Below are 10,868 nucleotides of genomic sequence, written 5' to 3' on the forward strand. Positions count from 1 at the left end.
ACCTGAAATGAGTGCCTTTCCAGAGGATGCAGAGGTGCTGTAGGAGGCAAGGTCGGCTGGTTGATGGTGGGGCAGATCTGAAGGGCTGTGAAGACATTCTGACCCTGGTCCTAGCCCATCTGCCACATCCCTGCCATCTCAGACTCAGTAGCCAGCAGAGAGGCTCACCCATCATTGAAATCTTGGCAAGAAGCCTTTTGAGTATCTAAAAACAGCTTTTAATTTTTTTTTTTTTTTTACAGAGAAACACGATCATTTCAGTGAAAAGCTTTCTACTAATTAAATAGGAAAAAGGGCAATTTATTATTTATTATTGTCTAGTGCTGGCAATTAAGTGCACTTAATCTATCTGCTGGCCAAGCCCAGCCCTCACACCCAGCACACGGAAAGAACAGTCGGGTGCTTGGAGCCCCCTATGAGCACCGCCAGCAAGCTCTGCTCAGACCGCAGGGGAGGGAGTAGCAGCCGTGTATTATTTATGTTCCCCTTTCAAAACATACCCATCAAAGGAACAAAGCCTGTCTTTCTCGGGCTGCAGTGCCACTCCAGCATATGGCTGTCACTCCCGACCCCTCAGCTGAGGACTGGAGTGGGTGTCCAGGTTGTGTGAGGGGACTGCCTGCAGCCATCTGCCGAGTGCCAGCTATTTCTTTCTGAGCTGAATTCTAATTGTGGAACAGGCTGTGGAGGAAGAGAGGGAGGGAGAGCCGGGAGAAGCAGGCAGAGAAAATGTGGCTCTCCTGACTGTCAGTTTCTTACATGTTGACTTTGAGCCTATTCTCTGGAAGAACTGTGAAACTGTGGGGAAATCTGGGATGAAGAGAGGAGCAAGGAGGCTGGGGGGAAGTGAAGTCCTGCGTGTAGGTTCCTGGTCATAATTCGTCACTCATGGTCATTTGACAGTGGTGTACCACGTGCACCCTGAGTGCTCGTGAGTGCACAGGCCCCCCCACCCCCCCACTCCCCACCAAATACACATGAGAACCGTGCCAGTGAAGGCACCTTCGAGGTTGTATGACATGTGACAGGAGTTCCACCCTCTTTTGCTTGAAAATCATGAATAACAGATGTTTAGAATCTGCTTGGGCCTAGTGTAGCCCTTGGTGTGGATTCAGCTTTGTCTTGTGCCACTGTCATCTGAAACACAACAAAGTAGGAGGCACTGGTAAACACCACGGTGCTAGGCCAGAGGCTGTACCGCTCACGCGTGTGATTCCTGGAAGCAATTAAAATTACTTAAAATATGGGAGGTCGAAGATCACGTGCTGCATGTTGTTGACACGAGAGCCAACGGTCAATGTCTAGGCACGATGATAACAGAAAGTGTCCAGTCACTCATAGGTGCATATTTTAAAAGACTAAGTAGGATTTGTGTTTTTTAAAAATCTTATCATAAGGTTATTTGCTGATTATTGTTGACTTCTAGTTCAAGCTATGGTCTTTAAATTCTAACTTAATTTAATTTAATCTAATTCATATAAGTTCTCTGGGTGAGATGTGTGCTCAGGGCCTCGTTGTTCTGTGTGTCTGCACAGCAGCAAGCATTGTAGACTGTCTCATTTTTTTTGCTGACTCTGTTATATAATTTTGTTCATTTGTTCATGGTTTAATTGTAGTATAATTCAATACTACAATTTCAAGTGTCTTTTCTTTGACCTGGTCCTGGATAGTAAACTCCCCTCATACTGATAGTCTTGTAATAAAACCATGTCGCATGTACAAGAAGAAAATTGAAAACATGTATTTGTCTTTAGAGATCATGGAACCTTCTGAAGATCCTTGTCCTCTTGAACTCCAAGCATGAGGACTTAACATCCTGTGCTAAGAGTCACGGTTGTATCTCAGCCACTCCATGTGTTAAATTGATCGTCAAACCGACAGGAGCTAGAACCGGCAATGACACTAAACTCTGGGTATGTGAGAGGTTTTTCTAGCTTAGGTTAGGTTAATTCGAATGGGGAGACTCACCATGAATGTAGACAGCACCATCCCATGGTCTGGGTCTCAGGTTCAACGGCAGCTCCATTTGCTTGCCCCTGAATGTGGATGCTGCTGACTCACCAGGCCGCCATGATGGACTGTACCCCCAAACTGTACCCCCGAATAAGCCCTTCTATGTCAGTTGCTTATCTGATTGCGGAGATGGGATACTGGACAAAAGCAGCTTAAGGAAGGAAGGCTTTACCATCCCACATCAATGAGCCACACCTAGGTGACTGCTCACGGACTCACTAGAGAGCTCTTTCCATGATGACTCTAAACCCCATCAACTCGGCGAGATTAGCCACCGCAGCTTCCTTGTTATGACCCTGTCAGGTGGTTTAGCACAGCATCCAGAGAAGTAACTAATGGCCTCTGTGTGTTTCTTCTCACGGGAACTCTGGGGTCACAGGGACATCACTGAAACTGTAAACACACTTCTGACTGTGAAAAAAACAGCTGTTTCTTCTTGGACCCAGCATGCCATTAGCCTAGAGCCTCTTAATTCCTCAGCAAAGGTACAGCAGATGGCAATAGCATTTCTCTAAAAATTCCTCCCACACAAATAAACAGATGACAAAATCAAATATATATATATATATATGAACACTTTGATTTTCCTACTTTTTGTTTGTTTGGTTTTGATTTTTTGAGGAAAACTTACTTTATGGCCCCTGAGCTTTGCGCCCACTGATAAGAGACTACAGCCCCTGCCTCTTCCACATTTTCCTGTGGGCCATGTGAGAACAGTCTAGAGCCCCCAGGAACTTATTTATGGGACGCCTTGGGAATGTCGTAGTGATGTGGATGTAAGTCAGACATGCCCTGTTCCTGTGCTCTGTTTGCTAAAGAGCATAGAGCCGTCTTTGTCCCTGCTAGTGGACGGAATCTGAATGCATAAAACAGAAATCAGGAAGGAAGGAAGAAAACGAGGAAATCTGATATGGCCTCTCTCCTAATGTTCACCTTACACTGAGTACGGGTTCAAGTCCAGAGGCAACCAGTCTCATTAGGAGCCGTGGTCTCCAGTCACTGTCAGGCAGATTCCACTTCGACTCATTTTGGTAAAGGCCTCAGGGGAAAAACAAGTTTTGCTCCTCAGGAAACTTCCTCTGCCAAGCTCAGGCCATGTTAGGCTTTATACGTTGAGTTAAAACTGGGCCAGTGCATGGCTTTATTTTTCCTCATTTGGCAATTTACATTTAGAAAGGAAAAATTTTTTTTAGCTCTCAAGCCATATGAAATGTGAGGCTGGATTTCAGCCCGCAGGCAGACTCTTGCAGCCTCTGCACAGCTTCCCCATGGACAGCCATTAGTGCCTTGCTTAAAAACCTCAAAGCGGCAGGGAGCGCACTGTCTTTAAAGTCACCAGCTCTATCTAAGCGCACCTTAAACTGCTAGAAAGCACTTTTATGTTGGCTTGGAATCTGCCTACTTTATCTTACTACCAAGGCATTACTTTAAGTGCTGATTAAACTTCTAGAAATGTCTGTTGATTCGAACAGTTTTCTATGACCTGTCTCCCTGCCCACTGGCCATGTAGTAAACTTTTCTCGATGTGAAAGAGCCATTATGAAAATAAATTATTGTATCCTGCTGCAGTGCAGAGAAACCCTTGAGAGCCGCTGGGGTTTGTAGAACCATTCGCCTTCTTCCTAAATGTTCCCACACTGCAACGCTCCATGAACTCTTGCTTCTTTTCTCAGTTTCTCTGCCTGATCCCTTATTATAAGGATGCCATCCATGTCTTTCTTGCTGTTGTCTGCGTGTCTACTGAAACAGTTCACCTCCCTTTCCTAATTAAATGCCTCTCATCTTCCCCGGACTTTAAACCAGCTCACTATGAGAGCACACACACACACACACACACACACACACACACACACCAGGAGCCTGGAGCTTGTGGTGTTTGACTTGAGCAGTTTCATTAGCAAAGTATTTAAGCTGCTTGGAGGGTCTCTCTCTCTCTCTCTCTCTCTCTCTCTCTCCCCCTCCTTCCCTCCCTAACTCCCTCCCTCCCTCCCTGACTCCCTTCCTCCCTCCCTCCCTGACTCACTCCCTCCCTCCCCCTCCCTCTCTCCCTCTCTCCCTTCTCTTACTTCCCTTGTGGCTAGCTCAGTCTCTTTCTATCTCTCTGTATTTCTATATCTTAGTTCTTAGGTAAGTTTTGGAGTAGGTGTGAGAAACCATCCCTTACCATTTGTGAAGTTTGTTGGTTTTATTCCCTACCAAGGCCCTCCATGCTGTCTCTCAACATTGCATAGCTTTGGATCCCAGTTCCATGATTCATATACATGAGGAATTTGGGAGCTTGGAACGGAAAGGCTTGAGGGTAATGCTAGATGATTTGCTCCAGCATATTTCAATTATCAGTGGAAGTTTTGTATGTGTTTCTTTAATTAACACTAACTAAGATTAGGGCTATTAAATAATATGGTTTCGAAACTAAAAGAAATCAACCCTTAGGGATACTATTTGATATAAATAAAGACAGGCAATTTCTAGTATGCTGTTTTCACACAATCCACTCAACCTTGACTCTCATCCAGCATGGATCTTGGGGACTTATGCAAATGTGAACAGGCTGCACCATGCCTGCTGCCTGAGTGAGTTCAGGAGCTGGAGGGTTGCTTGTCAAATGGTCTCTGTTTGTAGTTGTGGATGCTGCGAGGTAATAGTGAGCTTTAGTTAATTACACCTCGAATCACCCCCAGGAGGTAGGTAATGATTATAGGCGGACTTGGCTGAAGGAACTCAGAATGTCTTAATAATCACTTAATAGAATCTTATCATGAGAAGCAAATTGCATTAAATGGGCGAATGAAGTTGACTGTGAGAAACGAAGCCAGGAAATAAAATGCTATGGGGGGTTTTATATGGGGAAAATCCAATTAACACCCTTTTAAAAGAGTTGGCCTCATGGCCTTTTCATATCCCTCACTGCGTCTAGCAGAGGGTTACGCCCTAAAGAAAGACCTTCTTTCTCAATATGAAGGGACTTGTAGAAAAAAATGAAGAATGTGACCGAGATGTTAGACAGGGGAAGAGTGAGGAAGATCTACAAGTCAGTGGCCCTTACAATTCCACTTGGAGACAAAGAACAACGTAACTTCACCTTGAAGCAGTTTGCACAGGCTTTGCAAGGAAACATTGCTTTCTCATTTGACTCTTAAGGCAAACAGCGATCATTGAGTAAACACACATACACACACACACACACAAAACATACACTGTGTGTGTATGACTGTGTCTACCCTGCAAATCCTAGTACTAAAAGAGCCAAGCATGAGTGATAAGACAGCAAAGTGGTAACTAGATTGGAAAAGCTCAGGTGAGCACATGGCCCACAGAGGTGCAAGCCAGAGGTGATACAATGTGTCCAGAGATGGATGGCCCGCAATGGAATACTGTAACATTGTAGCTACATAGTGGGATACATAGTAACATGGGACAAGGGAAGACATTCCTTACTTTTCCTGTTGTAGTGATCAAATACCTGTCTGAAGCAGCTTCAGGGAGAAGGGTGCATTTTGGCTCACAGTTTTAGGGCTTCTCAGCCCATCACAGTGGAGAAAGCATAGTGACTGCAGTAGCTTGGTCCCTGACAGAGGGAGCCTGTGGCTGGCCACAGCAGAGCGCTGGGTGGAAATAGGGAGTCTAGGGAAAACCAGACCCCCTTCAGCCTCCCCCCCCCATTGATCAACTTCTTCCAAATCCTATAGTCTCAAAGGTTCTGGAAATAGCTACAGGAGCTGAGTTCAAGCATATGAGCAGTAGGGGACATTTGAGACGCGATAATAACTGAAGGGCTGGTCCTTCCTTAAATAAAATGGTTCTGAGGAATGTGTGTTCAGTGTCACAGCTTTGCTTTAAATTTCCTTATTTTATTACCTTTATTACAAAAATAACTTGTAAATAAAATAAACATCACCCAACAGAGTCAACCAGAATCAAAGTTCATCTCAATGAACTTCTATATGGTTAGATCAGCCGTTCTGAAACTGGAGCTTCACCCTGGATTCTACACTTTCTCTACGGGATACATTTTATGTACTTATCCATGACCAAAAATGAGAAGTCCATGAAATCCACCGTAGACTTAAAACTAGGATCTGCCTTCATTCTTATGTCCATCACCCACCCTTTAAAGGTTGGGGGACAGGGCAAAGCAGCAGGAAGGCTGAGACAAAGTCCAGACTGTAATGTAGATGCCCAAGGAAGGGGAGAGGGGTGTAGGGAGGCCAGGATCCAGTAGGGGGCAGATGTGAGTCAGATTCCAGAAACAGCACAAAGAACTGTGGGCCTAAGACTCAAACTCCAATTCAGTGTAACAGTATAAACTGCACTCTAAAGCTATCCTTAGGTTATGTCATATATACCTAACCATATGTGGGTGAACTGCAGGTCACTATGTATGTCTGTGTGCACATATATGTAATTATTCACCAAGCTGCTCCAAGGCAGTCTCCCGAAAGTGAGTATGAAACACGAGAGCTACTTTCATAGCATAAGTTCTGAAATGGCTTTCCTTTTAGGCCAGACATGCACTCCAATGAAACAGCCGTCACTTAGCATGTTTAAAAACAAAATCTGAAGTGGGTGGAGTAAAAAAAAAAAAAAATCATATGACTAGTAAAAGAGACATCAGGGCTTTGGGCCTGGCTGGAAGAAGCTGCTAGAAGAATGAAGCAACTTGCTTGACTATTTGTAAGAAGTTATCTGGCTTCCTCCCAGGGCAGGGATTTAACTCTAGTCTATCTTCTTGGTTGGGTCTCAAATCTCTGTAAACATCAGACAGCTTTCTGAGGCTTTTTACCCCCCCCCCCGGTATTTCCACTATAATACTTCTTATATTCTTATATTCTTATAATTATAATTATAATACTTCTTATGATCTACTTCTTAGAGTGTTCTACATCACACAACACCAACAATTCATTTCCCAGACCCACAAGGACCCCTGGCCATTAGCAGTGTGCTCTTCGACAATGTTCCTCTCCACAGTGGTAATGGGCAGCCTTCAGGGATGCGTGCTAGACTCATCCTAATTAAGTGTCGAATGCTCTGATTCCTTTTGCCCTTACTTTCTTGTCCTTTGGGGTGATTAAAAATGGAATGCAAGTGTGTGGAACAGGCAGTCAGGGGGTCACAAGACTGGCACTCAATATGGCGACAGCAGATCACCAGGTGAACAATGTCAGGAATGCGGGACTTGGCAACAGCCTCCAGTCCTGAGCTGATTAGAACCTAACTGGCTTCCAAATGCTTCTCGGGGATGCTTGGATACAAAGCATCCATTCTTCCAGAATGTGTTCTCTCTGAGTAGCACAGCTTCCTGCTGGTTACCTGGGCAATTTTAACTTTTTTCTTACACTTACTGATTTGCGTAGGTGTAGAGGCCAGACAGTTGGGGGAGGCAGCCCTCTTCTACCAAGAAGGCTCCAGGGCTGGGTATCGGCTTCACCAGCCCCAGCTGAGGAATTTGAACAATGTTATTTAACAACTTAAAGGAGAAACAAAGTAAATACAATAAATGGAAGGAAGGAAAGCTTGGTTTTTGTTGTTGTTGGTTTTTTTTAAAGGTAACACAGATGTAAGCAGGAATTCTTAAAGCATACAAATCTGAAAATGTAAGATTTCAAAATGGTTGTGGGGTTGTTACCATAGCAACGCCAGTCTCAGCCACAGCATGTTTCCAAATGTCTTTCTCTGTGGGGAGATGTTCGAGGGCAGATTTCGAATTTTTTAATTAAGGAAAAGAATAAAGAATCAAGTTTAGTGGGTTAAGAGCCATGCTAGAATGCCAATAAGGGTCTTCCCTCCAAGGTCTGAGAAGTCTGAGGAGGAGCGCTTTCCCCGAACAACAGCGTGGGGGCGCTGTTGTTCCACCGCTGCCTACGCCTCGGTCTGGCTCCTCAGAGAAAGGCCTTCCCTGCTCCTCCTTTGAGCCGCCCTAGCATTCCTGTCTTTAAACCCAATTTGTGTCAATTCTGTGCCTGAGACTGTGAAAACCTCTTGGGTTAGAGTCACAGTGAACAACAGCCGGTGACGTTCACAGTCTAGAAAGAGAGATAAGTAAACAAATAGAAACATTAAGCTTGTGGTTAGATGTGGATGAAAAGGGGACCACCAGTGATGGAGACTGCCTTTATACAAAGTGTGGGAAGATCTTTGTTATGAGTTATTAGGCTGAGACCCACGACTGAGCATAAGGGGTGCAGGGATTGAGCACCAAGCAGAAGACAGAGGCTGTGCGTGGCAGGGTACATGGAGAGAAACCTTAGGCTCTAGTCAGATCTTTTTATTCTTAGCCAGAGAGAAGCATGGGATGAGGGGTGGGGCTATTCAATTTGCATAGCTTGTGCTTCACACTACAGAGTTGTTCCCCACTTCCTTTGTGAATTGTTTATTATTTGTTGCTTTTGGTGTGTGTAAACATTTTGAAAAGCCTATCAGTATTATAACAATTTATTACTTTTTATATGGCTGTTGTCATAACACAGATTTAGACCCGTGGAGTCTAGCAGCACAGCCATTGTGGGTGAAACAGAATTTGAAAGTTCGAGGGAAGCAAAGCATTTGGCGAGAGTGTGGTGTGAGAGCAGAAATTTGGGGAGCAGCCTTCTTCATAGCATTTCCAATCTCTGTTGTCATTACTCTCTTACATGGCTGCTGCACCAGCAGTCTCTCAGATCCAGAGGCAGGGTAGCCTCACTCACCCATATCAATAACACTGATTAGCACAGCAACACAGAAAGTGTTGTATGAGTGAAAGGGGAATGGGGGAGGGGGGTGGGAGAAATGGCTGACAGGTGGGTGGGGGTAGGGCTAGTTTGATGGATGGATGGATGCTTAGATAGATGGAGTGGTTGGATAGATGGAGGATGGCTGGTTGGATGGATAGAGGAAAGGATGGTTGGATGGAGGGAGGGATGATTGGGTGTATGGAAGGAGAGATGACTGGCTGGATGAACTGACAGGCAGAGAAGGTAAGGAGTATGAAAGTACCAATACAACTATATTGGTCTTCCACAGAACACTGATGACAGGTTTTCATCATTCTTCCTTGTACATGGTACCTGCTATATGTCATAGACATAGGCATACAACGGTGAGTAAAACCTTATTGTCTTAATGATGTTTACTGTCAATGATGAAAACAGACCTGAAGAACAACTAATCCCAGTTATAGGAAGTATTATGTCTATAAAATGAGGTGTGGATATAGTGTCGTCAGGGCCAAGAGACTGAAAGTACCGCAGCCTGGACGAAAAGGAATCCCACAATCCCTGCCTGGGCTTGCCACAGAAGCCCACCAATCAGTAAACACAAAAACCTACCAATCCCTGGACAGGAAAGCCCTGCAATCCTGAGCTCACCCAAGCTCAGGAATTGAAGTCCCTCACCATGGAAACCTTCACCCTGGGAAACTCCACCCCTCAAAAATCCTCTATATAAATCCTGTATTCTGCCTAGTTTCTTCCTGTTTCTCTCCCAAGCAGAGGCAATCTCCCTCCTGGGTTTTTCCCTCCCAATAAATCTCGTGTGAGGTTTTATATCCAGTGCGGCTTTGTGCTTTATGGTACTCCTTTATGGCGTCTCCAGAATGCCAGGATACCTCTCAGAGCAGGTTTCCCCTTACATAGGGGAAACCTTCGCCTGCTGCAGCTGAAGAAGAGCTGTAACAGTTCTGTAGGGAAGCCTTTTCCCTTCAGAGCCACAACACTTAGAGTTGGGAGCCAAGGAATGCCACCAAGTGACAGGGGACAACAAACCTCATATAAGAGACATAAGAGACTTGTTGGGAGGAAAAACCCCAGGAGAGAGGCTACCTCTGCTTGGGAGAGAAGCAGCAGCAGACCGAGCAGTAAGGCAGGGATTATGTATGATTGCCTGGGGCAAAGCTCACAAGAATGGGGATTGGCAAGAGTTCAAGTTTGGAGCTTGGGCCTTTAACTGTGTAGGGCGGGAGCTGGGTCGGGCCATTAGGACCGTTAATGCTCTGTAAGTGGAACCTGGTGGGCAGTGGTCCTCAGGGGAAGGGCCTGGCCACTTATGTGCCTCAAGGGACTTACTGAGATGTGGTTGAAATGTCAAGACTAAGCAGAGTGTCACAAAGTGGAGTTTCATCTCCCGAATGGGAGCTTCTCTCAGGGGATGGCAGAGATCCTTCCATTCAAAGCAGGGTGGTACTGTTCCTGATCACACTGTGCTACTGAAGAGAGAAAGAACACAGGGCTTTCTAGTTCCACACCCTTCTTACAAACACAGGGCGTCTCCACACTCTTCATCCAGACCGCCCACCTTCTCACACCAGAGCCTCGAGCCTCCTTGGACCAGCACATCTTAGATGTAGATCCCACCATACCCCCAAACCTTCCCAGCAGCCATCTCAGCTTCCAGTTAGTCTTGGGGTTGAAGCCACTCTTCCCTTTCCTTGCCGGAGTATTTCTCCAACCGCAGATCGCAGTCCATTAGTGAGCAGGTCAGGCAATCAATACAGCGGACGCGAGAAGCCTTTTAAAACAGGGTAGGCTAGACCGGAAGCTGTTAAAGCACACTGTATGTATGTCTTCAGAGTAAACAGAGATAGTAGCAGCCCTGTTAGGTGAACCTTCTCTCACCCTGCAGACAAGCTTCCTTACTCTGGTACATCTGTGGCAATTCTGAGCGTTCATAGACGTGAGAAGATCTCTGTGAAGCTCAGATTTTCTCTGAAGCCCAAGAAGGTATAAATCACTGACACAGTTTGAAGTGCATTTTGTTCTAAGCAGAAACTTATTTCTCAAATAGGTATATTGGCTGGTATAGCATTAAAATAGTCCCGACTGTTCTTCCAGTGTAAGAGCAGACCTCCCCACAGCAAAAAAAAAAAAAAAAAAAAAAAA

The sequence above is a fragment of the Mastomys coucha genome, unplaced genomic scaffold (assembly GCF_008632895.1).
Source record: "Mastomys coucha isolate ucsf_1 unplaced genomic scaffold, UCSF_Mcou_1 pScaffold16, whole genome shotgun sequence".
NCBI classification, from domain to species: Eukaryota; Metazoa; Chordata; class Mammalia; order Rodentia; family Muridae; genus Mastomys; species Mastomys coucha.